Below are 24,215 nucleotides of genomic sequence, written 5' to 3'. Positions count from 1 at the left end.
GAGTGACAGCCACAAAGTTCAGGACGCCTCTGGGGAGGGAGAGGGGAGGAGGGGGAAGGGTAGCAGAGGCTCCAGAATTTGGATTTTATTGGAAGGCAAAGGGGAGCTGGTTTCTGAGAAGAGTGATGTGATTCCAACTTTTTTTTTTAATTTGAAATTAAGTTTATTCGTGCATTAAACAGTTACAGAATACCCATGGGACATTTTTAGTCCAACGATTAAAATTGCATTTAAAAGCCAACTGGAAGAGTTTACAGACCAAAAAGACATCTGGAGTAACTACTGTTCCCCTTTCCTTGAGTTTATATATATTTACCTTTTAGGCAAGAGAGAGAACTGTGATTACTTCGTATTCCAGGGGATGTGATTTCCAGTTCCATTGTCTTAATGTGTATAAGATTCTTCTGTGAAGGCCAGAGAATATCAAAGAATTTGATGTTGATTGGAAGAATTAAGAAGACAAGACTAATGGTTGGTTCACGGACCCACAATTTTACCACAAATCACTAGATGGGGTGGGGGGGTATTATATTTCCCATCAATAAAACCTCAGGTATGTATTTTATTTTTGGCTGTGCCGCGTGGCTGGCAGGATCTTAGTTCCCCGATCAGGGACTGAACCAGTGCCCCCTGCAGTGGAAGCATGGAGTCCTAAGCACTGAACTGCCAGGGAAGTCCCCTGAGGTATTTAAAGACTCCATAGATGTGGAGGGAATTCCCTGGCGGTCCAGTGGTGAGTACCCCAAGCTCTCACTGCCAAAGGCCCTGGTTCGATCCCTGGTAGGGGAAATAAGATCCCACAAGTTGCGCAGTGCAGCCAAAAAAAAAAAAAAGAAGACTCCATAGACATGGAAACTCACTTCTACGTCTCTCACAGGTCATGGCGAGGCTGAGAAGGCTGCGGTGGGAGCTCATACCTCCTTGGACTTCTCACATACGTTGGTGCCCAAACCTAACCAGGACTGGACCGTGTCAAACACTTCTCTGAACAAAGTGGTTCATCAGTTTTCTCTTCAGGGTGCATTCCAAGGCAACAGTGTGATCCATGATGAATTTTTCCTGGTCTGTTTTTGACTTGTCTCAGTGCTAAAGTCTATGTCAATACAAAACAGCATGATCATTTACTGTGAGACCTGCCCGAGTCAAGGAATGGGCTCTCTTAAGTCTCAGCAGTCAGGGTTTAACCTAGCTCGTTTTTCTTGGCTATTCTCATCATCCAGATGACAGGAAACTTCTGTGGGGGCATCTCTTTTATTCTCCTCCATGGGTTCCAAAGGGCAGTCTTGACCTGCGGCCAGCACCTGTCCGACAGTCATGTCAGCACGAGCAGCTTTCAAGTAGCTGGCACACACCTGCCAGTCCTCCACAGAACAGGGCTCCACCACTGAGTCTCTGGGGAGGTCAGCTGGGAGAGGTGTCTCTAGGCAGCAAGGAAGGCTCTCCCCTTCTGCACTGGGAAGGACCCTCGGGACTGCATGGTTCAACAGGCGGCTGAGACCTGACATTACCATGATGTCACCGCTGTGCATAAACATGGGCGTGGGGGCTTCATCTCTTTTGAGGCCACCCAGGGGAAAGATGGCAGACTGTCCAAAGCTGAACGACAGCAGGGGTTTGGAGTGCTCTAGTTCAGATTTATCTACATGGATTCCCAGCGTGGAGTCTCATCGGTAGTAATTCAGGATACCAGCTTCAGCTCGGAAACCCTGAAATCCACAGGCGGTGTCCACTTACCCTGAGAGGAAAGTCAGGTCAGCAGGGGAAGGTGTGTAGTGATCTGCAGAGTATTTCTTACTGTCCCAGTTACAATGGTAGCCTAGGGTCACCCAGTGCAGTTTCTCTAATAAACTTCAGGGTCTCTATTTATTCTCTTCTTTATACCTTAGAAGCTCTTTGCTCTGTTCCCACAAATCTTGGGTCTCTTCTTAGTCACATGTGTGTCCAGGTTACATACATTGGGTTTCCGGGAATATGACTTAAGGCACTGCTTCACCTAATGCCGCTGGTGACCTGGGAGGAAGGGTTTGGGATAGAAGTAAATCCGGGGTAGGCTTGCAGTCCGTAGGCTCGCCACTTGCTGGCCAGCTGAAGTCCTGCTCTGTATGCATCGTGGTCACTGGCTGGGGACACATTTAGCTGAGATTTGACTACCCTGGGGGCACCAGGCCCCATGCCTTGGGCTGCTTGGGCCGCCAAGAAGTCAGTGACCCCTCCCAGGTCTGCGGTGCTGGGGCGGCTCTGCCGGCAGAAGCGGAAAAGCTTCGGAAAGGCGTCCTCCCCAGGCTCCGCTACCAGCATCGCCACAGCGCCCACGGCCACTGCCACCTTCCCCATCTTGCTGCCTGGCCTCGTCTCCATCCTGTTGTTGAAAAACAATGAAAGTAAGTGTGGAATTGCTACATCTGTGAGTTTTCAAGCTTTTCCTTCTCTGAGCCCCATTTTCTCCCTAATAATGGTAAGAGGGAACCCTTACTATGTACCCAATGCTCCCTACATATATTAGCTCACTTAATTTTCACAACAACTCTGTGAGGTAAGTTTGATTATTATCATGCTTGTTACACCCATGAGTCAGCTGAAGCACAGAAAAGTTAAGTGACTTGCCCAAGGTCACACAGCCACTCGGTGCCGGAGGTGGGATTCAAATCAGCCTCTGCTTCCTTATCAGAACAGTAGAGGGATGGGAACAACCCCGCTGGATGATGAGTCCTCTAGAGGCAGGCACTGTGTGTGTGTGTGTGTGTGTGTCTGTGTGCCCTTGGGGAGCCACCCGGGAGTAGGGGCTGTGTGTGTGTGTGTGTGTGTGTGTGTGTGTGTGTGTGTGTGTCTGTGTGCCCTTGGGGACCCAGCCGGGATGCTCAGGAAGTCAGCCATGATTATTGTCCTAGCAGGGTTTGGCAGGGAGGCAGGGAGCCAGCATGGGAGGGAATCAGAGACAGTCTGGGTTCGAATCCTGGCTCTGCCACTCACTCATCGCAGACCTTGGCAGTCCTCTTGAGGCCTCTCTGAGACTTAGTTTTCTCACCTGTAAAATGGGGGCCGTCCTAGTTGCTGTTTCCAGGGCTGCTGTGAGGGATCAGGGAGAGAAAGATGTGAGTGGCCTGTTCCACCGCCCAGCGTGATGAGCAGTGCTTAAATGTGGGCTGTTATTAGTCACCTGTTCACGGATGTCCTCAGCAGCTCTCTCTAGGTGTTTTCTAACAGGACTTGGTCAGGAGTAGGCCCTTCAGAGTGTGAACACCGGGTCCAGCGCCTCTCACACCACTGGTGATGTGAGCTGTGCCTAAGAACATTCACATGGGAGCCTCAGCCTAAGGGCCAGAAAGTCAGCAGCTGGGGTCAGGGTGAAGGTGGGCTCCTCAGCTGGCTGGGCACCGCCAGGACCTCAAGTCTGGTGCTGGGGTTGTCATTCCTATGGTGACCACCAGGGGTCACGCTTGGCCACTTCTGCCTTCTTCCCTGATCCCAGAGCCCATGGGCAACCTGCAGAGGGCAGCAAGGACTCCCACATTCCTGCCAACTGCAAGGTGGGGCATTTCCAGCAAGAGTGCATCTGAGGCCCTGACTTGGCTTTCCCACCTCTGTTAAATAACAAAACTGGTAAGTTTTTCCATCCCTCTGTGGGAATGTCTGCTGGTCTTTTATCTACCCATCCATTTATCTCTTTGTTCATTCACTCATCTGTTCATCCATTCAAACTTCTGTCTGTCCATCCATTCATTATTCCTCTATTTTCCATTTGTTCATGTATCCATTCATCTGTCCTTTTATCCAGTCATCCATCCATCCAACATCCAACATCTGTCCATCTACCCTCTGTCTATCCCACATGCACAAAGACCCCATGTTGAGCCAGGCCTGCTCAGCCTGGGGTTCCCCATGAAGGGAGGAGGCCCATTTGCTGCTCCCACCACCCCTCTCCCCCATCTCCTCCAGGATCACCATCTGGTGGGATCAGGGATGTACCAGGCAATGATAACATAAGATGATGTGTGTGGACAAAATTGGGGGTGCAAAAATGTCACATTTCATTATTAATTTTTATAGCACATTAGACTCCAAGGCTCTCCCATCCTCTGCATGGGGATCGACATTGTGGAGAAGGTCTCTGAGTTAAACAAAAATCTGAGAGGCTTATGTTGCTCCTGGAAGGCAAATGGGTGAAGGGCCTCTGGTTCAACTTCAGCCCCTCGTAGTCACTGCTGATGTCCTCGTATTGGAGCCCATGGGGTCTCTTCGTCGGCTGGCTCCCGGCCCCTCCCCAGGCTTCCTGGCCCAGGGGATGCTTTGCTGAGAAGCTGCCTGTCAGAGGCACCCCAGACCTTCCTCCGCAGAAACGGGAGCCTCTGGTCTCAGGCAGGCAGGTCCTGGCTTCAGTCCTTCACCACAGGGACCCACGCCGCAGGAACACAAACCGACCCAGACCCTAGATCCTGCAGCCTGTGGGCTTGGCTGCTTCCTTAGGCGAGCTATTAGGGCAGGGTGAGCGGTGTAACCCAGCCTGGCAGGAAGGTTTCTTATGAGAGGGGACTTCTAACTGAGACCTCCATGTTGAGTAGAGTGGGACAGGGGAAGGCAAGTGGGAGGGGGAAGTTGGGGGTGGTAAGAGGAAGAGAGAGTGCAGACACATGGGCTTGGTGGGCAGGGTGGCAGTGGGAGGGGCAAGAGAGAAACCAGAGGGGTAAGAAGGGGCCCCATCTTGGAGCTTGGGCAGTGGGGAGATATTGAAGGTCTTTGACCAGGTGAGCTCCCCGTGCAGGTGGTGTTTCCAAAGAGTCACTCTGGCAGTGGGTGGAAACAGGTTGGAAAAATGTCCAGGGAGGAGTAGCCATCTCTGGTTGTTCCCGGGTGGACGTGAGACACTGGTGGGTCACCCCTCCCACGGTTGTGCTGACAGCAGGAAAGGAGGGAGGGGGGTCGAGGCTCTGTGGGGCGTTGGGAGGGGGCACCCACAGGATGGAATTGCTTGGCTGGCCACCAGGTTGTGGGTGGAGTCATCAAGGCTGATGCCTGGGGTCCTGGGTGGTGGGTGGTCTGTCTGTAACTGGGGTGGGGAACCCACGAAGGGAGAACAGGTGGTATGTGTGTGTGCCTCAGTTTTACTGATGTAATCCTTTATTGTTAAACATTAATAAAATGTGAACTATAGAGAATACACAGCATCTATACACCATTTAACAAAAATTATAAAGCAAATCCCCATGTAACCCCCACCCCCTGAAACCTCCAGCCTCTTTTCTCCATCCCACACCTTCCTGCACGGAGCATGGAAACATCCTGACATTTACAGGCATCGCTTCCTCACTTGTATTGATAGTTTTACCCCCTATATCTGCATCTCTGAATAACATAATTTTGGTTTTCCCTGTTTTAGAAGTTTATGTAAAAAAAAACCCATGTTCCTTCAACTTACCATTAAGTGGGTGGGATTCATCTGTGTCTTTGTGTGTAGATACAGTTTATTCAAGCTCATTGCCGTATGCCATTCCAGTACGTGACCACACTACAAGCTATGAACCCATTCTCCTGTGGATGGACGTTTGGGATGTTTGCAGGTTAGGGCTATTGTAACCAATGCTCCGATGAACGTTCTCATATGTACATAGAGGTACATATTTATACACGTGTTTCTCCAAGCTGTGTATCTGGGAATGGGATTTCTGAGCTACAGGTCATATGTATCTTCAACTTTACTAGAAGATGCCAGTTTTCTGAAGTGGGTGAACAAATTTACAGTCCCACTCTGCTTGGATGAGTGTTCCCGTGGCTCTCTGGTGCTGCACAAGGCATTGCTATTTTTTGGCAATCTGCTGGGTGTGTAATGGTATCTCGTCGTTACTGTAAGCTGCATTTCCAAGGCAATTTAATGAACTAGAGCATCTCTTCATATATTTATTGGCTGGTTGGACCCTCCCCCCTTTTAAAGTGTCTATTTAAATCTTTTGTCTATTTTCTATAGGGTTGTTTGCAGCGTACGCCTCTGGTGCCAGCGTCACTCCGATTTCGGCCACTGTGCAGGGTACAAACCTCCCAGCAGAGAGCCAATCTTTCCACATTCTACCCAGGGTCTTCTCCAACACTGTGGAAAAGACTGGAATGGGGGCGTGATAGCTGATGAATGGGCTCCCCACCTCCTGACCTTCATGGAGACAGCTCTGGAGCTCCTCAGAGGTCCTGGAGGTCCCGCTGCCTACAGCAGTGACCTTGATAATGCCCTTGTATTTGGATGTCTGCCTGCCCTGTCTCACTCTCCCCACCCCTCACTCCTCCCTCGGGCATCATCTTCTAGACGCCCAAGCCCTTGTCTCAGGCTCCCTTCTCCTCTTGCTCTTATTGATTTCTGGGGGATATTTACATATTCTGGATATGACTCCCTTGTCTGTTACACTATTGCAATTATATTTTCCCACTCTGTGATTTTTCTATTCACTTTTTTCCCCTGTAGTCTTTTTTTTTTAAGTAAAAAATTTTTTGGCCTCACCACGTGGCTTGTGCGATCTTATTTCCCCGACCAGGGATCAAACCAGGGCCCTTGGTAGTGAGAGCATGGAGTCCTAGCCACTGGACTGCCAGGGAATTCCCTCTCCTGTAGTCTTTTGATGAATAGAAATTCTTCAGTTTAATATGTTCTAGTTGATTAAACATTTACCTGATGGCTGGTGCTTTTGTGTCTAAGAAATTCTTCCCTTATTCAAAGTCAGGAAGACATATTTCTATATCATTGCTCAGAAGTTTTGTAGCTTTTCACCATTAGGTGTTTAATTTACCTGCAATTGGTTTTCATGACTGGTATGTAGTAGGATTGAATTTTCTTTTTTTTCCCATATGGATACCCAACCATCCGAGCACCATTAATTAAAAGTCAAGTTTCTCCTCGATTCGCAGAAATGCCACCTCTGTCGTAAATCAGGCAGCCACGTATGTATGGGACCATTGGTGAGTGTGTCAGTTTATTTCTGATGTCCCAATTAAGTTTTAGAATTTTATCTGAATTTTGTACATTTCTGGTTAGATTTATTTCTAGGTACTTGATATATTTTGAAGTGTTGTAGATGGTGGTTATATTAGTTACTTATTGACATGTAACAAATTATCCCCAAACTCAGCATCAAAACCCCAAACATTTATTATCTCCAGTTTTTGTGAGTAGGAACCTAGCTGGTGGCTCTGGCTTAAGGTCTTTTATGAGGCTGCAGTCAAGCTGATGGCTAGGGCTGTGGCTTTATCTGAAGGCTTTGTTTCCCACAGTGAGAAGCTGGAAGAAGGACCTCGGTTGTTGTCTTCTTTGAAGAAAGAATTCAGCAAAGAGACCAAGGCTGTTAAAAAGATAAAAGCATTTATTAGAAGCAAAGTACGTGTGGAAGAAGCAAAGTATTTGTGGAAAAAACAAAATATGTGTAAAAGAGCCCACAGGTGAGTCAGATTGAGTTTCACCCAGTAGGGGCAGCTTAGATTGCTTGTATAGGGGCAGTTTTCCTTTTTTTTTTTTCCTGGCCAGTCATCTCCATATTTGGTCCTGGTGTGGGTGTGAATCTCTCAGCCAAGATGGATTCCAGCTGGCGTATCCTCTCTCCTTTTGTCCTTCCCGTAGACTGAGGGTCTTCTCTGTGCATGTGTTGGGCAGGGAAATCCACAAGAATGCACCCAATCAGGGCCCAATTCTCCCACTGGTATCCCATCTCAAAGAGTCAGCAGGAGACCAGCTGCAGCTGCTCAGCCTGGGGCCTATCTATCTCCTACCTCAGCTTGATTTGTAGGTCTGCCTCATGTCATGGCAACTGGCTTTCCTGGGAAGAAGTGATTTGAGAGAGAGAGAGAACACCCAAGAATGTAAGCCACAGTCTTTTAATAACCTAACATCAGAAGTGACATCTCATGATTTCTGCCATATTCTATTCTTTTTTTAATTTTATTTTTATTTATTTTTTATTTTTGGCTGCTTTTGGGTCTTCGTTGCTGCACGCGGGCTTTTCTCTGGTTGCGACGAGCAGGGGCTACTCTTCGTTGTAGTGTGCAGGCTTCTCATTGCGGTGGCTTCTCTTGTTGTGGAGCACGGGCTCTAGGCACACGGGCTTCAGTAGTTGTGGCTCGTGGGCCCTAGAGCGCAGGCTCAGTAGTTGTGGCACACAGGCTTAGTTGTTCTGCAGCATGTGGGATCTTCCAGGACCAGGGCTCGAACCCGTGTCTCCTGCATTGGCAGGCGGATTCTTATCTACTGCGCCACCAGGGCAGCCCCATATTCTGGTCATTAGAAGTAAGTTACTAAGTGCGGCCCACACAAGGGGAGGGGATTACATAAAGGCGTGAGTACCAGGAAGCTGGGATCATTTGGGGCCATCGTATAGTGAATAGAGCCTGTTACAGTGACCTTTTGAAAAGTTTATTTTCTAATAGTGGTTACTATATAGTACTGCATAGTCATGTGGGGTTATTTTTGGTTTTTTAAGGCAGAGGTTTTTTTTCTAGCTTTTTGTTTGTTTGTTTGTTTGTTTTCTGGCTGCACCCTGAGGCTTACTGGATCTTAGGTCCCCGACTAGGGATTGAACCCGCGCCTTTGGCAGTAAATCCTAACCACTGGACCGCCAGGGAATTCCCCATAATGATGTCTTAACATTGATTTTTTGTATCTGGCAACCTTGCTAAACTCTCTTATTAATTCTAATAGTTTGTCAATTTTTAAAAATGTACTCATTATAGCATCTATGAATAATGAAGTTTGTTTTTTTCTATCCAATCCTTGTCTGTTTTATTTCTCTTCCTTTTCTTACTGCATAGGCTAGGTCTTACAGAACAATACAGAACTGGTATAGTAACAGGAGGCTTTCTTATCTTGCTACCAATTTCAAAGGGAAAGTTTTTGACAGTTTCACCTTAAAGTGTAATATTTGCTGTAGGGTTTTTTAAAAAAGTGTATACCCTTTATCAGATTTAGGAAGTTCCTTATATTTCTAGTTTACTAAGGTTTTTTTTTTTTTTTTTAAACCATGAATGGATATTGAATTTTGTCAAACATCTCTTTTGCATACAGTGATCATTAGAATTTTCACCTTTGATCTATTAATGTTTGAACTACATTACTTTTTCTTCTAACGTTAAATCTACATTGCATTGGTTAAACCTAAGTCGATCATAACATTATCCTTTTATATGTTTCTGGGTATAGTTTGTAATATCTTGTTTAGAATTTTTGCCTCTGTGTTCTTGAGAGAGAGTAACCTGTAATTTTTCTTTCTCGTATGCCTTGTTGGGTTTTGATGTCAAGATTATGCTAGCCTCATAAAATGAGTTTGAGTCTTCATTAAGAGTTTGGGCCAATTTAGAATTATTATGTCTTTCCAGAATTTTCTGTAGTATTTTCCAGTGACGCTCTCTGGTGATGGGTTTTCATTGTGGGAAGATTTTTGACTACAGATAGAAGTTACTTAGTGTACAGGACTGTTCAGGATTTTTTTTTTTTTTTTTTTTGCGGTACAGGGGCCTCTCACTGTTGTGGCCTCTCCTGTTGCGGAGCACAGGCTCCGGACACGCAGGCCCAGAGGCCATGGCTCACAGGCCCCGCCGCTTCGTGGCACGTGGGATCTTCCCGGACCAGGGCACGAACCCGTGTTCCCTACATCGGCAGGCGGACTCTCAACCACTGCGCCACCAGGGAAGCCCCTGTTCAGGATTTTTATTTCCATTTAGAATGCTTACTGCAGCTTAAGTAAGCAATGTTTTTCTAGGAATTTTATAATATTTAATTATATTAATTTTTAGATTTATTGGCATAAAATTGTTCACAATATTCTGTTTTATATGATTACTGTTATAACATAATGTTTCTCTTTTCCAACCTGACATAGGTTATTTGTGCCTTTTTCTTTTACCTTCATAGTTTGCCAGAGGTTTGTCAATTTTGTTAGTCTTTCACATAGTCAATTTTGATTTTTGTTGATTTTCTTAATTGTAAGTTTGCTTACTACTTTACTAACTTGTGCTTTTATCTTTATTATTTTTCTGCTATATACTTTTAATTTACTACTCTTTTTCTAACTCCTTGAGGTAGATGCTTACCTAACTAATTTTAAGCCTTTATTCAGTTCTAGTATATGCTATATATTTCCTTATAAGTATTACTTTAGAAAAATTTCCTACGATTTTGAATATATATTTTCATTACTGTTCAGTTTTAGAAATAGTTTAAGTTTTTAATTGTGGTTCCTTCTTTGTTATAAAAAGTGTGTCTTTAAATTTTCTGAATATGTGGGGATTTCCTTTTATATTGATTTCAAGCTTAATTACATTGTGGTCAGAGAAACATTATCTGAATGATTTAAATCCCTTGACATTTATTGAGATTTGCTTTATGGCCCAGAATATGAGCTATATTTATAAATGTTCTGGATGGGCTTGAAATGGGTTTTTTACATTTGTTGTGTGCAGTGTTCTATGTATGTTCAAGTCTAATTTATTAACTGAGTTCATCAAATCTTCATCTCCCTTCCCTATCAAATTGAAAAAGTTGTCTGAAAATTTATTATGGCTGTTGATTTGTCTATTTTTCTGTGTAGTTCTATCAAGTTTTGCTGTATATATTTTGAGCTTATGTTATTAGGTACATAGAAATTTAATATTGTTACGTCCTCCTAGTGAAATTAAGTTTTATTATTATCTTTCCCTCTAGTAATGCATTTTGCCTTAACGTCTACTTTGTCTTTTTTCTTAAAATTAATTAATTAATTTTTGGCTGCATTGGGTTTTCGTTGCTCCGTGTGGGCTTTCTCTAGTTGTGACAAACAGGGGCTACTCTTCGTTGCGGTGTGCGGGCTTCTCATTGCAGTGGCTTCTCTTGTTGAGGAGCATGGGCTCTAGGCGTGGGCTTCAGTAGTTGTGGCTCGTGGGCTCTAGAGTACAGGCTCAGTAGTTGTGGTGCATGGGTTTAGTTGCTTCACGGCATGTGGGATCTTCCTGGACAGGGCTACGAACCCATGTCCCCTGCATTAGTAGGTGGATTCATAACCACTGCGCCACCAGGGAACCCCTACTTTGCCTTTTTATGAATATAGTTATAACAATTTTTTTAAAACTAGTATTTTTATTTTACCTTAAACTTTTCTCTAGTCTTATGTTTTAGAGGTGTTTGTTCATTTTTTATTTTATTTTTTAAAAATATTTATTTATTTGGCTGTGCCAGGTCTTAGTTGCTGCATATGGGATCGTCATTGCAGCATGTGGGATCTTTAGTTGTGGCATGCAGGATCTTTAGTTGTGGCATGTGGGATCTAGTTCCCTGACCAGGGATGGAACCCAGGCCCCCTGCATTGGGAGTGCAGTCTTTTTTTTTTTTTTAAGATTTTTTTGATGTGGACCATTTTTAAAGTCTTTACTGAATTTGTTACAATGTTGCTTCTTTTTTTCTTTTTTTAGTGTTTTGGGTTTTTGGCCACGAGGCATGTGGGATCTTAGCTCCCCAACCAGGGATTGAACCCACACCCCCTGCACAGGAAGGAGAAGTCTTAACCACTGGACCTCCAGGGAAGTCCCTGTTCATTCTTAAACAAAATAAATTTCCCCCATCCAGTCTGAAAATTTTGCTTTTTAACTGGAGCATTTATAATTAATGTATATGTACAGGTAAATGTAAATGTAAGGTACACCTACTGTAAATATTTGGAATTAAATCTACCATCTTATTTTGTGCTACTTATCTTATTCATCCTATTTTTTTCTTTTCTTTCTGGCTTTAAAGAGTTGTCTGTATATGTTTTATCATTTAACTCATATCATTTACTTCCTTAATAAGTTTGAAATGATATACTCTGTTTCTATTCCTTTGGTGCAGGAGCTGGCAACGTTTTTCTATAAAAAGCCAGATGGTAAATATTTTAGGCTTTGCCTGCCACAGACAGTCTGTCACACATTCTTCTTTGTTTGGATTATTATAACCCTTTTCATATGTAGAAACCATTCTTAGTTTGCAGGCCATACAAAAACATGTTGCAAGCTGGGTCTGACCCATGGGCCAGTGTCCTGACCCTTTTTTTCAGTGTTTACCCTAGAAATTGTAACATGCACACTTAATTTATTAAAGCCTAAAATTTATCAAACCTTTGCCCTTCCCCTGAATACCACATTGATATTAGAATATTTTGATTCTATTTACTTCCCACTCCCATTTTATGTTAGATTGTCTGATATTTTCATTTTATTTTAAATTCCACTAGACTTTATGATTACTGTTCTATACAGTCAGTATTTTATACATTTGTCCATATTTTTTTTTACCACTTTCTCTAGTCCCTATTCTTTTTTGTATCCTCAACCCTCCATCTAGATAATTTTCCTTCTGCCTCAAGTACATGTTTTAAAATTTTCTTTAGTGAGGTTTTGCTGATGATGAACTCTCTCAGTTTTTGTTTGAAAGAAAATGTCTTTATTTTGCCTTCATTCTTAAAAGATATTTTAGCTGACTATAGATTCTAGGTTGGCAGTTATTTTGCTTCATCACAGTGAGGATTACGTTCTATTTTTCTATGATTTCTGTCATTGCTGTTGAGAATGATTTGTAAGTCTAATTGCCATTCCTTTGAAAGTAAATGGTCTTTTCTCTCTGTCTGGCTTTGATATTTTCTCATTGTTTTTCTATTTCTGTTAAATATCAATTTCTTTGTATTTGTTCTGTTTGAGATTTTTTGGGCCACTTGTATCTGTGGATGGGCCACTTGTATCTTGCATCAATTCTGGAAAATACTCAGCCACTACCTCTAAATATTTCTTCCTCTTTCCTTGGGATTCTGATTAAATATGTGTTGGATTTTTCTCTCACTATATCCTCCATGTTTCCTATCTTCTTATCAGTATTCTCCATCTTCTTGTTTTTATGGAATACATTCTAGATAATTTCTTCTGATGTATCTTCAAGTTTCTAAAAGTTTCCTTTGGCTCTTTAAAAAACATGCGATGTCACTTTCCATAGTTTACTGTTCCCTGAAGATATCTTCAGGTTGTTCTTTTTTTTTTTTTTTTTTTTTTTTTTTTGCGGTACACGGGCCTCTCACTGTTGTGGCCTCTCCTGTTGTGGAGCACAGGCTCCAGACGCACAGGCTCAGCGGCCATGGCTCACGGGCTCAGCCGCTCCGCGGCATGTGGGATCTTCCCAGACCGGGGCACGAACCCATGTCCCCTGCATCAGCAGGCGTACTCTCAACCACTACACCACCAGGGAAGCCCCGTTCATTTTTTATAGAATATAGTAAGGATAGTTATTTTATCCTCTTTATCTGATCATTACAAAATCTGCAGTAACCATGGATCTGCTTCTACTGGTTTTGACTTACATTCTCTCTTGTCTTTATGTACTTTGTCATCTTTGACCTGGTTATGGGCATTGGCTTTGAAAAATTATTTGTGGGGCTTCCCCCAAGGAATGGATGTGGTCCCCTCCAGCCTTGTATTTGTTTTTTTTGTTTTTGTTTTTTTGTAAAATACATATTTTATATCTATAGATGCACAGAAAAAAATTATTAGAAGAACATTCACTACATCATTGTTTGCCCAGAAGGACATAATTATAAGTGATTCTCTTCACTGTCTTTTTGAGGCTTTTTACATTTCTATGAGCACGTTACTTATTTTTTTTAATTTTAAAATTTTATTTTATTTATTATTTTATACAGCAGGTTCTTATTAGTCGTCCATTTTATACACATCAGTGTATATATGTCAATCCCAATTGCCCAATTCAGCACACCACCATCTCCACCCCGCCGCGGCTTTCCCCCCTTGGTGTCCATACATTTGTTCTCTACATCTGTGTCTCAACCTCTGCCCTGCAAACCGGTTCATCTGTACCATTTTTCTAGGTTCCACATATATGCGTTAATATATGATATCTGTTTTTCTCTTTCTGACTTACTTCACTCTGTATGACAGTCTCTAGATCCATCCACGTCTCAACAAATGACTCAAATTCGTTCCTTTTTATGGCTGAGTAATATTCCATTGTATATATGTACCACATCTTCTTTATCCATTTGTCTATCAATGGGCATTTAGGTTGCTTCCATGACCTGGCTATTGTAAATACTGCTGCAATGAACATTGGGGTGCATGTGTCTTTTTGAATTATGGTTTTCTCTGGGTATATGCCCAGTAGTGAGATTGCTGGATCATATGGTAATTCTATTTTTAGCTTTTTAAGGAACCTCCATACTGTTCTCCATAGTGGCTGTATCAATTTACATTCCCACCAACAGTGCAAGAGGGTTCCCTTTTCTCCACACCCTCTCCAGCATTTGTTGTTTGTAGATTTTCTGATGATGCCCATTCTAACAGGTGTGAGGTGATACCTCATTGTAGTTTTGATTTGCATTTCTCTAATAATTAATGATATTGAGCAGCTTTTCATGTGTTTCTTGGCCATCTGTATGTCTTCTTTGGAGAAATGTCTATTTAGGTCTTCTGCCCATTTTTGGATTGTGTTGTTTGTTTCTTTAATATTGAGCTGCATGAGCTGTTTATATATATTGGAGATTAATCCTTTGTCTGTTGATTCATTTGCAAATATTTCTCCCATTCTGAGAGTTGTCTTTTCGTCTTGTTTATGGTTTCCTTTGCTGTGCAAAAGGTTTGAAGTTTCATTAGGTCCCATTTGTTTATTTTTGTTTTTATTTCCATTACTCTAGGATGTGGATCAAAAAAGATCTTGCTGTGATTTATGTCAAAGAGTTTTCTTCCTATGTTTTCCTCTAAGAGTTTTATAGTGTCTGGTCTTACGTTTAGGTCTTGAATCTATTTTGAGTTTATTTTTGTGTATGGTGTTAGGGAGTGTTCTAATTTCATTCTTTTACATGTAGCTGTCCAGTTTTCCCAGCACCATTTATTGAAGAGACTGTCTTTTCTCCATTGTATATCCTTGCCTCCTTTGTCATAGATTAGTTGACCATAGGTTTGTGGGTTTATCTCTGGGCTTTGTATCTTGTTGCATTGATCTATGTTTCTGTTTTTGTGCCAGTACCATATTGTCTTGATTACTGTAGCTTTGTAGTATAGTCTGAAGTCAGGGAGTCTCATTCCTCCAGCTCCGTTTTTTCCCTTGAGACTGCTTTGGCTAATCGGGATCTTTTGTGTCTCCATACAAATTTTAAGATTTTTTGTTCTAGTTCCATAAAAAATGGCATTGGTAATTTGATAGGGATTGCATTGAATCTGTAGATTGCTTTGGGTAGTATAGTCATTTTCACAATATTGATTCTTCCAATCCAAGATCATGGTATATCTCTCCATCTGTTGGTATCATCTTTAATTTCTTTCATCAGTGTCTTATAGTTTTCTGCATACAGGTCTTTTGTCTCCCTAGGTAGGTTTATTCCTAGGTATTTTATTCCTTTTGTTGCAGTGGTAAATGGGAGTGTTTCCTTAATTTCTCTTTCAGATTTTTCATCATTACTGTATAGGAATGCAAGAGATTTCTGTGCATTAATTTTGTATCCTGCAACTTTACCAAATTCATTGATTAGCTCTAGTAGTTTTCTGGTGGCATCTTTAGGATTCTCTATGTATAGTATCATGTCATCTGCAAACAGTGACAGTTTTACTTCTTCTTTTCCAATTTGTATTCCTTTTATTTCTTTTTCTTCTCTGATTGCCGTGGCTAGGACTTCCAAAACTATGTTGAATAATAGTGGTGAGAGTGGACATCCTTGTCTTGTTCCTGATCTTAGAGGAAAAGCTTTCAGTTTTTCACCATTGAGAGAATGATGTTTGCTGTGGGTTTGTCATATATGGCCTTTATTATGTTGAGGTAGGTTCCCTCTATGCTCACTTTCTGGAGAGTTTTTATCATAAATCAGTGTTGAATTTTGTCAAAAGCTTTTTCTGCATCTATTGAGGTGATCATATGGTTTTTTTCCTTCAATTTGTTAATATGGTGTATCACATTGATTGATTTGCGTATATTGAAGAAACCTTGCATCCTTGGGATAAATCCCACTTGAGCATGGTGTATGATCCTTTTAATGTGTTGTTGGATTCTGTTTGCTAGTATTTTGTTGAGGATTTTTGCATCTATATTCATCAGTGATATTGATCTGTAATTTTCTTTTTTTGTCGTATCTTTGTCTGGTTTTGGTATCAGGGTGATGTTGGCCTCATAGAATGAGTTTGGGAGTGTTCCTTCCTCTGCAATTTTTTGGAAGAGTTTGAGAAGAATGGGTGTTAGATCTTTTCTAAATATTTGATAGAATTCACCTGTGAAGCCATCTGGTCCTGGACTTTTGTTTGTTGGAAGATTTTTAATCACAGTTTCAATTTCAGTGCTTGTGATTGGTCTGTTCATATTTTCTATTTCTTCCTGGTTCAGTCTTGGAAGGTTATACCTTTCTAAGAATTTGTCCATTTCTTCCAGGTTGTCCATTTTATTGGCATAGAGTTGCTTGTAGTAGTCTCTTAGGATGCTTTGTATTTCTGTGGTGTCTGTTGTAACTTCTCCTTTTTCATTTCTAATTTTATTGATTTGAGTCCTCTCCCTCTTTTTCTTGATGAGTCTGGCTAATGGTTTATCAATTTTGTTTATTTTCTCAAAGAACCAGCTTTTAGTTTTATTGATCTTTGCTATTGTTTTCTTTGTTTCTATTTCATTTATTTCTGCTCTGATCTTTATGATTTCTTTCCTTCTGCTAGCTTTGGGTTTTTTTAGTTCTTTCTCTAGTTCCTTTAGGTGTAAGGTTAGATTGTTTATTTGAGGTTTTTCTTGAGGTAGGCTTGTATAGCTATATACTTCCCTCTTAGAACTGCTTTTGCTGCATCCCATAGGTTTTGGATTGTCGTGTTTTCATTGTCATTTTTCTCTACGTATTTTTTTATTTCCTCTTTGATTTCTTCAGTGATCTCTTCGTTATTTAGTAATGTATTGTTTAGCCTCCATGTGTTTGTGTTTTTTACGTTTTTTTCCCTGTAATTGATTTCTAATCTCATAGCATTGTGGTCAGAAAAGATGGTTGATATGATTTCAATTTTCTTAAATTTACTGAGGCTTGATTTGTGACCCAAGATGTGATCTATCCTGGAGAATGTTCTGTGTACACATGAGAAGAAAGTGTAATCTTCTGTTTTTGAATGGAATGTCCTATAAATATCAATAAATCTATCTGGTCTATTGTGTCATTTAAAGCTTCTGTTTCCTTATTTATTTTCATTTTGGATGATCTGTCCATTGGTGTAAGTGAGGTGTTGAAGTCCCCCAGTATTATTGTGTTACTGTCTATTTCCTCTTTCATAGCTGTTAGAAGTTGCCTTATGTATTGAGGTGCTCCTATGTTGGGTGCATATATATTTATAATTGTTATATCTTCTTCTTGGATTGATCCCTTGATCATTATGTAGTGTCCTTCCTTGTCTCTTGTAACATTCTTTATTTTAAAGTCTATTTTATCTGATATGAGTATTACTACTCCAACTTTCTTTTGATTTCCATTTGCATGGAATATCTTTTTCCACCCCTCACTTTCAGTCTGTATGTGTCCCTAGGTCTGAAGTGGGTCTCTTGTAGACAGCATATATATGGGTTTTGTTTTTGTATCCATTCAGCAAGCCTGTGTCTTTTGGTTGAAGCATTTAATCCATCCACGTTTAAGGTAATTATTGATATGTATGTTCCTATGACCATTTTCTTAATTGTTTTGGGTTTGTTTTTGTAGGTCCTTTTCTTCTCTTGTGTTTCGCACTTAGAGAAGTTCCTTTAGCATTTGTTGTAGAGCTGGTTTGGTGGTGCTGAATTCTCTTAGCTTTTGCTTGTCTGTAAAGCTTTTGATTTCTCCATTGAATCTGAATGAGATCCTTGCGGGGTAGAGTAATCTTGGTTGTAGGTTTTTCCCTTTCATCACTTTATCATGCCGCTCCCTTCTGGCTTGTAGAGTTTCTGCTGAGAAATCAGGTGTTAACCTTATTGGAGTTCCCTTGTATGTTATTTGTCGTTTTTCCCTTGTTGCTTTCATAATTCTTCTTTGTCTTTAATTTTTGCCAATTTGATTACTATGTGTCTCAGCATGTTTCTCCTTGGGTTTATCCTGTATGGGACTTGTTGCGCTTCCTGGACTTGGGTGGCTATTTCCTTTCCCATGTTAGGGAAGTTTTCAACTATAATCTCTTCAAATATTTTCTCGGGCCCTTTCTCTCTCTCTTCTCCTTCTGGGACCCTTATAATGTCAATGTTGTGTTTAATGTTGTTCCGGAGGTCTCTTAGGCTGTCTTCATTTCTTTTCATTCTTTTTTATTTATTCTGTTCCGCAGCAGTGAATTCCACCATTCTGTCTTCCAGGTCACTTTTCCGTTCTTTTGCCTCAGTTATTCTGCTATTGATTCCTTCTAGTGTATTTTTCATTTCAGTTACTGTATTGTTCATCTCTGTTTGTTTGTTCTTTAATTCTTCTAGGTGTTTGTTAAACATTTCTTGCATCTTCTTGATCTTTGCCTCCATTGTTTTTCCGAGGTCATGGATCATCTTCACTATCATTATTCTGAATTCCTTTTCTGGAAGGTTGCCTATCTCCACTTCATTTAGTTGTTTTTCTGGAGTTTTATCTTGTTCCTTCACCTGGTACATAGCCCTCTGCCTTTTCACCTTGTCTATCTTTCTGTGAATGTGGTTTTTGTTCCACACGCTGCAGGATTGTAGTTCTTCTTGCTTCTGCTGTCTGTCCTCTCGTGGATAAGGCTATCTAAGAGGCTTGTGCAAGCTTCCTGATGGGAGGGACTGGTGGTGGGTAGAGCTGACCGTTGCTCTGGTGGGCAGAGCTCAGTAAAACATTAATCTGCTTGACTGTTGATGGGTGGGGCTGGGTTCCCTCCCTGTTGGTTGTTTGGCCTGAGGCAACCCAACACTGGAGCCTACCTGGGCTCTTTGGTGGGGCTAATGACAGACTCTGGGAGGGCTCACGCTAAGGAGTACTTCCCAGAACTTCTGCTGCCAGTGTTCTTGTCCCCGTGGTGAGCCACAGCCACCCCCCACCTCTGCAGGAGACCCTCCAACACTAGCAGGTAGGTATGGTTCAGTCTCCCCTGGGGTCACTGTTCCTTCCCCTGTGTCCCGATGCACACACTACTTTGTGTGTGCCCTCCAAGAGTGGAACCTCTGTTTCCCCCAGTCCTGTCCAAGTCCTGCAATCAAATCCCACTAGGCTTCAAAGTTTGATTCTCTAGGAATTCCTCCTCCCATTGCCAGACCCCCAGGTTGGGAAGCCTGACGTGGGGCTCAGAATCTTCACTCCAGTGGGTAGACTTCTGTGGTGTATGTGTTCTCTGGCCTGTGAGTCACTCACCCAGCAGTTATGGGACTTGATTTTACTGTGATTGCGCCCCTCTTACCGTCTCATTGTGGCTTCTCCTTTGTCTTTGGATGTGCCGTATCTTTTTTGGTGAGTTCCAGTGTCTTCCTGTCAGTGATCGTCCAGCAGCTAGTTGTGATTCTGGTGTTCTCACAAGAGGGAGTGAGAGCATGTCCTTCTACTCCGCCATCTTGGTTCTTGCAGAGATGTTGAGAGGATTCATTGACAGAATGTACATAAAGCACTTTTTTCTTTCCCTTTGCGCTTGTCTAGTTTCATTCGAAATGCACCCAGCTCTTCAGACCAGAGTTCCTATGTGAAACGGCTGTGCCCAACACCTCAGCTCGGCAGGCCATGTGCACGAGTGCTACGCTCAACACTGCAATCTGTTTCTTTTTTTTATATTAATAAAAAATTTTAAATTGAAGTATAGTTGATTTACAATGTTGAGTTAATTTCTGCTGTATAGCAAAGTGATTCAGTTATACATATGTATACGTTCTTTTTTTTTAATTCTTTTCCATTATGGTTTATCATAGGATATTGAATATAGTTCTCTGTACTCTACAGTAGGATCTTGTTGTTTATCCATTCTATATATAATAGCTTACATCTGCTAACCCCAACCTCCCACTCCATCCCTCCCCCAATCCCCTCCCTCTTCTTTTATTTGTTTCTGATAGGCAGTTGTGACGCTTAAGGTGGAAAAATTTCCGACCGAGTTCATAGCTTGAGGTTCCCTGTCTGCCCCTGGCTATTGTACCTGGAGTGGCAAAGTGCGTGCGTGTCAGTCTATGGCTATAGTTCTCAGAATGGGCTTCTTCCCCTGCTCCTTTGCTTCTGCTCTTCTCAATTCCAAATTGCTTTCTGGGGCCAATGGGAGGGGCATGATTTAGTTCTGGTTTACCCTTTTCCCGAGGAGGGGTTCCCAACCTACATGGGAAGGGTCTGCTTTAAGACTCACCTCCCTTGACTGGCCTTTGGCCTGGACTTCTGTCCTGCTTACCCTGAAAGCCCCCAGATCTAAGCCCAAGTGGGTAACATCCGTCAATACCCTTCATACGGAAGTGGCTTTGGTGGTTCTGTTACTTTGCTTACCTCTCTGGGGTTATATTTTCTCCTCAGTTTTAGCCTGCTGCTTCCCCATGATCTTTTTAGCTCTGCAATTTAAAAAAATATTTTACTCAGCATTTTAAACCATGTTCAGAGGGTAAAGGAAATCTGCCATCACTGAAAACAAAAATCTTAATATCAGTTTTAGATGCACTGGGTCTGAGGGTCTGAGGGGACATTTGCATAAAGGAAAGTCTTCTCTTTATTTAAAACAAATTTTTTTTTTAAATTTTTGGCTGCATTGGGTCTTCATTGCTGCATGCAGTCTTCCTCTAGTTGTGGCGAGCGGAGGATACTCTTTGTTGCGGTGTGCGGGCTCCTCATTGAGGGGACTTCTTTTTTTGCAGAGCATGGCTCTAGGTACGTGGGCTTCAGTAGTTGCAGCATGCAGGCTCTGGAGTGCGCGGATTTCAGTAGTCGCGGCACTTGGGCTCAGTATTTGTGGCACACGGGCTCAGAAGTTGTGGCTCATGGGCTCTAGAGCATAGGCTCAGTAGTTGTGGCGCACGGGCTTAGTTGCTCCACGGCCTGTGGGATCTTCCCAGACCAGGGCTCAAACCCATGTCCCATGCACTGGCAGGCGGATTCTTAACCACTGTGCCACCAGAAAGTCTTCTCTTTATAATGCCAGTCTCTACATATATCCAGCCTACAACTTGTCACCACTTTGGTGTACCATTGCCAGGATGCTGTGTCCTCTGAGATGGTGTGAGCAGAAGTGAGTTAGATACGACCGGCAGAACTCAAGGAAAGATCAGATGCCTTCCCTTCCTTGGGGAGGCAGGAAAGTGGAGCCCGACTCCCCAGCTCGTGGCACATCTCCCAGTGACCTCACCTGTGTCCACCTGTCCCCAAACTGCTGCCGTAAGGACCTCTTGCCTCCTCCTCCGTGGATGGCTGGTAAAATGGGCACAGTGCTGTGGGCTGACTGCAGCAATGACTAGGCAGAAATCCCAGCTTCCTCACATACGAGTTATGCAACCCCAGGAAGCTACACCTAACCTCTCCCAGCCTGAGTTGACAGATCTGCAATATGGGACAGTCATAATAGTAACTAGCTTATAGCGTTGATAGGAGAATAAACTAGTTAATAACTGTAATGCCCTTGAGAGAGTGCCTGCAACGTAATAGGCACTATAAAATCTTTTTAAAAATGGGATGATAAAAAGTGTCTCACATACCTCTCTAGGCCAACTGAAATAACAGAGAGAATATTACTATTGCATTTACTCTTTTAATCTCATGAAACCCTTCATTTTAGATATGAGAAACTGAGACCCAGAGAGGGCATGGACTCCACCAAAGCCGCCCAGAAGGCCACCGGCTCCCTAATCTGCAAAGGGGCACTCCAGGGCTCTAGCCCCAGCTCTGCCACCGCTGTGTGGTTGTGGCCTGGTCTGTTCCCTCTCTGTGCCTTGGTTTCCCCATTGGTGAGGGTGTTCGGACCAAGCTCCAAGGTTTGTACTGGGAGATTTGGGGGTTGCAGTTGCCGAGGTGACTCGAGGACCCAAAAGAGCTGGGAGGGTGTGCGCTGGATGATGAGTTGAAGCTGCCTGCCGGGGACCCAGAAGCTTGAGAACTCGCAGCCTCAAACCAGCTGCCTCTACCACCAGTAGCAGCGCTTAGGAAGGTGTAACCCAGCCACAGTCTTGGGTAAGTGGCTTCTCACACGGGGAGGGGTGGATAACAGCGAGGGGTGAGAATTCGCAGCAGCCCTCTGGCTGGGGGGCCCCAGGCAGGCACGCTGAGCCCTACTCAGACTTGTCTTCCCTGAGCTGAGGCAGGACACCTAGGCTCTGGCTTCTGACTGTATGTTTCAAGCCAGTCCCCACCCCACTCAGGCCCTGTCAATGAAATGGGACCAGAGACAGCGTAGATAAGTCTCAAGGGCCCCCCATGACCTGCGCATCAGGCAGAGGTGTGACTGTCCCTCCTAGTGTGGACACTAGGGTCTCCACCTGCCCCACCACAGGGGAAAGGCAGCACTGAGCCTGAGCAGGGGCACTACTGCCCTGACCACCTATCGTCTGACCTCTCTGAGCCGCAGGGCCCCTCACCTGTGCGTGGGGAGAGCAGCAGAACCAACATGGCAGGGCCGGGAGGACTACCTGACACTGTCACCCAGGGCCTGACACAGCTGTCAGTGCAAAAAGGAATTCCCACTCACCAAGGCCCCCTCCCACCAGGCCTTAGGGGCTAGAGGCAGCTCCCAGGCCCCGGCCCCAGACCTCCATGCCCAGAGGGAGCCAGACCTCGGAAGAGGCCTTGGCTGTGGTGGTTCCAGAGCAGGTGTCGCAGCCCCACTCCTTGACCAGGGCTCCCACACACCCATATCCTGCCTCCAGGCCAACCCCCAAATTAGTTGTCATTTAGTTAGGGCCACCAACCCGCAGGCGGTTAATTGTGCCCATCAGCAAAGTAAGAAGAACTTCTTTTAAAAAATAAATTTATTTATTTATTTTTGGCTGTGTTGGGTCTTCATTGCTGTGTGCAGGCTTTCTCTGGTTGCTGCGAGCCGGGGCTACACATCATTGCGGAGCACGGGCTCCAGGTGCGCAGGCTTCATTTAGTTGCAGTTCGCGGGCTCTAGAGCGCAGGCTCAGTAGTTGTGGCACACAGGCTTAGTTGCTCCGCAGCATGTGGGATCTTCCCGGACCAGGGCTCGAATTGGTGTCCACTGTATTGGCAGGCGGATTCTTTCTTTTTTTTTTTTTTGCGATATGCGGGCCTCTCACTGCTGTGGCCTCTCCCGTTGCGGAGCACAGGCTCCGGACGCGCAGGTTCAGCAGCCATGACTCACGGGCCCAGCCGCTCCGCGGCATGTGGGATCTTCCCGGACCGGGGCACGAACCCGTATCCCCTGCATCGGCAGGCGGACTCTCAACCACTGCGCCACCAGGGAAGTCCCCAACAGGCGGATTCTTAACCACTGCGCCACCAGGGAAGCCCAGAACAGGTAGAACTTTAATGAGCAATTCATTAACAAAACTGGGGACTGCCAGAGCCTCTTCTTTCAGGAGGGACTGATTTCATTAACCACTTCATCACTCAGGCAAAGGCTGATGATATCGGTGGTTTGCATCCTCCAAGATCCTAGGGGAAATAAAACAACTGCTTCTCATTTACAGAGAGCCAGCTCTGCCCAGCGGTGTGCTTTGCAAACCCCTGCAGATTCAGTCCTTCCAGTGAGGTACTACTATTATGGCCATTTTACAGGTGGGGAAATTGAAGCTCAGGTTATTCTCTTCCCCAAGGACACATAACTAACTACAAATAGATCCCAGTCTCTCTGACTCCAAAGGTATTTTCTCTTTGACCCCTCAAATACATGTTTCCTTTTATGGATGGAAGGTCTCAGAACCTGTGAGCTAAGAAACTGTCACAGGCTTGCAGGGACGGGGGATGTGGACTGAGTTCTGTTCCTAAAGCAATTCCACTGCTTTAGTGCAAAAGGAAGCCCTTAGGTCCTGAGACACACTGAGGCTGGCTTGTCCCCTCCAGCCACTCTCTTGCCCCTCAAGCCACCCGCCTCCATCCTCAAGTTCTGGATTCTTCCTCTGCAGCTCACTTACCTCTTCTGTGTCTGTGGCTCTTTCCATAAGAGGCAATATGAATGGGAGTTTAGATGGCACAGGGCAATTAATTTTTAACTTTAGTCTAATGAGTAGCTTTTCATTAATTATGGCATGTGACCCTGGTCATTTAACACAGGATATTGTGTTTTCTTTTAAAAGCAATCATTTGGAATTAAATGTTAAAAGATCCATAGATCTAAAAGAAAATATTAAGTAAATATTTGGC

The 24,215-nt window shown here is 43.5% G+C and overlaps 2 long non-coding RNA genes and 1 pseudogene across 3 annotated transcripts; 1 reads left to right on the top strand and 2 right to left on the bottom strand.

Annotated features, from left to right (window-relative positions):
• Positions 1-1,166: 1,166 nt before the first annotated feature.
• On the bottom strand, positions 1,167-2,334 carry LOC101324673 (nucleic acid dioxygenase ALKBH1 pseudogene; annotated as a pseudogene).
• A 719-nt stretch (positions 2,335-3,053) lies between these two features.
• On the top strand, positions 3,054-6,480 carry LOC141277114 (uncharacterized). Its single transcript, XR_012327865.1, has 2 exons — positions 3,054-3,600; positions 5,960-6,480. It is a non-coding gene; the product is annotated as an uncharacterized lncRNA (long non-coding RNA).
• A 443-nt stretch (positions 6,481-6,923) lies between these two features.
• Positions 6,924-21,357, bottom strand: LOC109550098 (uncharacterized). Of its 2 annotated transcripts, XR_012327864.1 has the most exons (4): positions 21,250-21,357; positions 20,400-20,461; positions 19,342-19,498; positions 6,924-7,316 (listed from the first exon to the last, which is right to left on the bottom strand). It is a non-coding gene; the product is annotated as an uncharacterized lncRNA (long non-coding RNA). The 2 variants fall into 2 exon arrangements; XR_002176480.2 differs by lacking the exon at positions 19,342-19,498.
• Between the last annotated feature and the right edge of the window lie 2,858 nt (positions 21,358-24,215).

The sequence above is a fragment of the Tursiops truncatus genome, chromosome 19 (genome assembly GCF_011762595.2).
Source record: "Tursiops truncatus isolate mTurTru1 chromosome 19, mTurTru1.mat.Y, whole genome shotgun sequence".
NCBI lineage: Eukaryota > Metazoa > Chordata > Mammalia > Artiodactyla > Delphinidae > Tursiops > Tursiops truncatus.
This window is presented reverse-complemented; position numbering and strand designations above follow the sequence as displayed.